The following is a 5,000-nucleotide window of genomic DNA, read 5'->3' as shown; positions in this document are numbered from 1 at the left end:
TTGTGTGTGTGTACATGTGTGTTAGATCACAGTATTTTTTTCGTCCCCAGTCTCCTGCACCAAGAACCAGGATTTTCATCCTATCTTCGCCAACTCGAGCCAAGTGCCCCTACCAAAATATAAACTCTGTCTCCCCCATCCGTCAAACCGGCAATCAGATTTCGATTACTACAGCACCCTGTCCATTGCCACAAAAGCCGATGCCATCTCCAACGCCTGCTATAAAAATTTACGCCCCACCACCTTCCTACAGCGAGGTAGTCGTCGTTGGGAAGTCTGAGTCACAAATATCGACTTCAGTTTAATGTCGAGAACAGCAAAGATGGTACACTACAGTACAAGATGGTTCACTCTTCTCTTTGAGTTGGAGCCTATTAAAAAAAGCTTCCGCAAAATTCAATGGAGCCGTCTTCGAAAAAGTGTGGACTTTTCGAATAGAGTTACCCTACTTGTATGAAACAAATCAAAGTGAAATTGTGATTATTTTGTTGTAATACATTAGAATTCAAATTTCCAAAGAACGCCTGGTTACGCTGATAAAAAGGTTCTTTTCAGAAGGAAGAAACGACTGCCTTCGTCGTTTAATTTGGCTTTAGAATTGGAGGCGAGACGTCATTGATTTTTTTTTTTTTTTAAACACCAAACTCCGCATTGTTTGAACCCGAACAGCTGATTTTAGAATGATGAGCAGCAGTCGATCCGCATGTGCAAGGAGGCAATATTTCTCTTCTCCTTCTGGAGAAACGAAAGAGCGTCCAAACAGTGACTGCAGCACCTTCTGAGCTGACTTCTCGGACACTTGTGTTTTGTTTTTTGCTTGCTGAGTGAACCATCTTGTAGTGTACGATCTTTGAGAACTGTGCTTGTCAACCTTTTTATAGCCAGCACCCACTTTTGCCGTATTTAAAATTAAATTTTCGTACCGTCCACTTGCATGTATTTCTAAGCATACTATAATTTTTTTTAATAGTTCCTGTCACTATCCGGGTGATCCCCACTCCCCACTGCACACCAAAATTACTAAATCGCTCACTTGCGGATGGTATCGCTCATGTTGCCACGCACTGGTTTAGTATAACTCTCGGTGTCCTCTGAATTGCCAGCATTATCCAAATATTATCAGAAAACAACAAGCCTTTCAGTGCGAGTATTTTTTCTTTCTTTTCTTTTCTTTTTGGTGTTTGTTTGCTTGTTTTGTTTTCTTTTCTTTTTGTTGTTGTTTATTTGTTGTTGTTTTTGTGGTTTGTTGTTATGTTGTTTTGATAACAGTATAAATGGTCTGCCCATTCTTATTGTTCTTTCTCTTTCAATTCAGGCTTACATGTCAAGTTCTTGTTGTTTTGTTGTAGTTGTTGAAGTTTTCGGTGGGGACCGTAAAATATCCGTGAGTTTGAGACCTTTTCTTCGAGCTAAGGAAGTAAAGGCGGCGTGGAAAGGAACTGGCCACCCTACCCCAATAACCCGAAGGCCCAGGAAGTTGTCTCACTTACAAGGCAACCCCCAACTTCCGGAACGGATGCTGGAACAACTTTACTTTACCGGTAGATGTTTTTACACAGTTATTCATTTGCTCAACAAAAAATGTGAGAAAATGTTCATGGCGTTTGTAGTAGTATGTGCGCCAACTTTCATGACTCTGGAATTGATAACAAGAGTAAAATCCTCCACTGAAATAGACCCAAACATCAAAGATGGCAGCTGTTTTTACATGTTTTCATCGCAACCAAAGCATGTTTCTAATTTAAAAATCTCAGTGGGATATGATTATCACAAATAGATGGACGGGAAGTGAAACGTCCAGCCTTTTGTTTTCACTGCAGACCTTGGTCTTAAGGGAAATAACCAAAGGAAAGAGGGTTTTAGGGAATGGTTTAATAAAAGTTATAGAACCTGCAGCCCCTTGCTTGACGAGTCCAATCAACAGATCGAGTTTTGTGTTACCAGAGTATGTAGTAACGTCTTTGTTTCAACAACGATACCTTACAACAGGCCTGAAGGTGGGTGCGTTTCTTGAAATTTAATGTTCGTTTTGAATTTTCCCATATCGCCGTTCAAGTACACATATTATGTACGATTTCCGAGACAAAACACTTTATTTTGAAGGTAGCGAACTCACTTACAAGCTTAAATGAGTCCTGTCTTGAAGTAGTTTTAACAAAGTGTTTCACCAACAACAAATCAAAAAATATCTTTTTGGGTATACCGCAGGTCCCCGTTGACACAATTTAGATCATTAAAATAAAAGGAAGTGGGGTGCAGACTCTGCCTGTCAAGGTCAACCAGGGCTGAGAACATCCCAGCAGAAAGTTGAGAAAGACCGAGATACTCGATAATATCAATTCTCCCCAAGCGAGAATCGAACTCGGGTCTCCTGCGTGTGACAGCGAAGCACCATACCGCTACACCACAGACGCCGGTCCGAAATAATTAATAAAGTAAGGGAGATAATAACCATAAGAAGTGTCGTTATCCAACAATACATAGTAAATACAAAAACCGCTTTAATTAATCAAAAACAAAACTAGGGCAACAGTACTTTGGAAACACTATGAGATATTGCGATTCGTTGTAGGCCTTAAGAAAGTATGGTTTTCTTTTTCTTGTCTTGAGAAAATTTGAAAATTTTCTTTGCAAAATGTTAGTACAATACACATGTCTGCACATTGACTATATAAACAAATAGTAACATATAGTTATAAATATTAACTAAAGGCTATGAGGTGTCACTTCCACCTTGGCAACCTAATTGACTATTCAAGTAAAGTAATCCATCCTTTGGGGTTTTGTCTAAGCTTGTGGTAACAGGGTCGCGCACGGGTTCAGGATTGAGAACAGGCGTGGGGCGAGGGTCAGAACTTAGGACAGGCACATGGAGACGGGCACGTGGTCAAAACTGGGATCTGGATTGAGTTCGGGCTCGGTATAAAGATTGAAGTCAGGTTCGGGGTCAGGTTTAGATCGGACAAAGGGTCCGGATTTGAATGGGGCACCCTGTCAGGATCTGGGTTAGAACTGAGGTCGCGCTCGGAGTCAAGTTGGAGGTCAGGAGTGCAGTTGGGCACGGGGTCAGGATATGGATGGGGCACCCGTTCAGGCTTGGAGTCAGGACTGAGATCGGTCTGGGGATCAAGTCAGAGGTCAGGAGTGAGTACGGGCGCCCTGACAGTCTAGAGGTCAGGAGTGAGACAGGATGGGATGGGACACGGATCTGGGATGGGATGGGATGGGACACGGGATCGAGGACAGGACATGACATGACTGGGAAGGGGAATGGGTCACGGTGTTCAGGACAGGACTGGACTGTGATGGGGCACGGGGTCGAGGATATTACAGGACTGGGATGGGACATGGGGTCGAGGGCAGGACTGGGCTGGGATGGGATACAAGGATCGAGGACATGGAGGGGGCACGAGGATCGAGGACAGGACAGGACTGGATTGGGATGGGGCACGGGGTCGAGGTCAAGACGGGGATGAGATGGGACACGGGATGGGGATGGGGCACGGGGTCGAGGACTAGACTGGAATGGGGCACGGGGTCGAGGACAGGACTGGGATGGGGAATGGGGCACGGAGTCGAGGACTAGACAGGGATGGGGAATGGGGCACGGAGTCGAGGACTAGACTGGGATGGGGAATGGGGTCGAGGACAGGACAGGACTGGGATGGGAAATGGGGTCGAGGACAGGACAGGACTGGGATGGGGAATGGGGCACAGAGTCGAGGACTAGACTGGGATGGGGAATGGGGCACGGAGTCGAGGACTGGACTGGGGAGGGGCACGGGGTATATAACAGGACAAGACTGAGGTGGGGCACGTGGTCGATGACAGGACTTGACAAGGACGTCATCTTGGATCGAAACACAAGGTTTTTTCAAAGGTTAGTTCAAATCTTGAGGGGGCAATTACTGATTATAATATTATTATAACCCCAGAGTTCTGCCAGAGGTTAAACGGCAATGAAGAAGCAGATCAGCCTTATACCCCAATATGAGATATGATGTGATGTTTATATTATTATAATATCAGTATTGAGTTCTTGGTCGTAATAGATCTACCCCCGTCCCGTCAAAACACGTAATAAAGTAAGACAAACAGTGGTGATTCACACACATGAAACTTTCCGTATGTTTATTTTATATAAGAACACAACATTAAAAGTTCCATGAAAAGATAAAAGTTTTGACAATGTTGGCAGGCATGTGAAATAATTAATTGAGAACACACATATAATATGTACATTATATCATTATGTACAAATGTACAACGATCTGATTATTTCATGCATCAACATTATCACAGTCACAGCCTCGATCAGCACGTTTCGTTCAACCATCACAAAATATTCTGGAGATATTAATATACGACATGATGTCATATGAATTATACTAGTTTTGAGGAGAGAAAAAAAGGACCACCACAACAGGTCAAAAATCTTAAATTTTAGCCAGAAAAAAAAACCCAGCCAAAAACATAATACTTTGTTCCGTAAGCAATCATGGGAGTGAAAAGAAACTCCCAGGCAGCATTAATATTTACAAAATCATTGTAAAGTCATATAGAGAGAAAGAAGATACCTTCTATTATTGTATAATATAGTGTAAAGCGCATAGAGCCTGCTGCTGAGCGGGGATATGCGCTATACAAATGCTATCTATTATTATTATTATTACTTTGTTCTGTATTTATTTCGATCACATTTTGCCAATTCTCGACGCTTATTCTTCATGATAAAATTATACTATAATTCTTTCTCTTTTTAAGTACAATTAAGTCACGAGTAAATAATAATAATAATAATAATAATAATAATAAATTACACTTTTATTTGTCCCAGAAGGGCACTTTGTTTTACAATGGCAAACATACATACATAGATACATAATTATAAATGCGTACATACGTATATACATACATGCATAAATACATACATAAATACACACTATTACACAAATACAGAACAGTTTACTAACAATGCCACTGTCGGTCGCCACTGTGCA

At 42.0% G+C, this 5,000-nt stretch overlaps 1 long non-coding RNA gene across 1 annotated transcript in view; it reads left to right on the top strand.

Moving 5' to 3' along the window:
- The window catches only part of LOC101853649, a 4,163-nt gene extending 3,022 nt beyond the window's left edge, over positions 1–1,141 (top strand). Inside the window, exon 3 of the long non-coding RNA XR_001185340.2 lies at positions 51–1,141. This is a non-coding gene — a long non-coding RNA (uncharacterized LOC101853649). The remainder of the gene's footprint in view (positions 1–50) is intronic.
- The last annotated feature ends 3,859 nt before the right edge of the window (positions 1,142–5,000 follow it).

The sequence above is a fragment of the Aplysia californica genome, unplaced genomic scaffold (assembly GCF_000002075.1).
Source record: "Aplysia californica isolate F4 #8 unplaced genomic scaffold, AplCal3.0 scaffold00872, whole genome shotgun sequence".
NCBI lineage: Eukaryota > Metazoa > Mollusca > Gastropoda > Aplysiida > Aplysiidae > Aplysia > Aplysia californica.
Note: the sequence above shows the minus strand (reverse complement) of the source record. Positions and strands in the feature narration are given on the sequence as shown.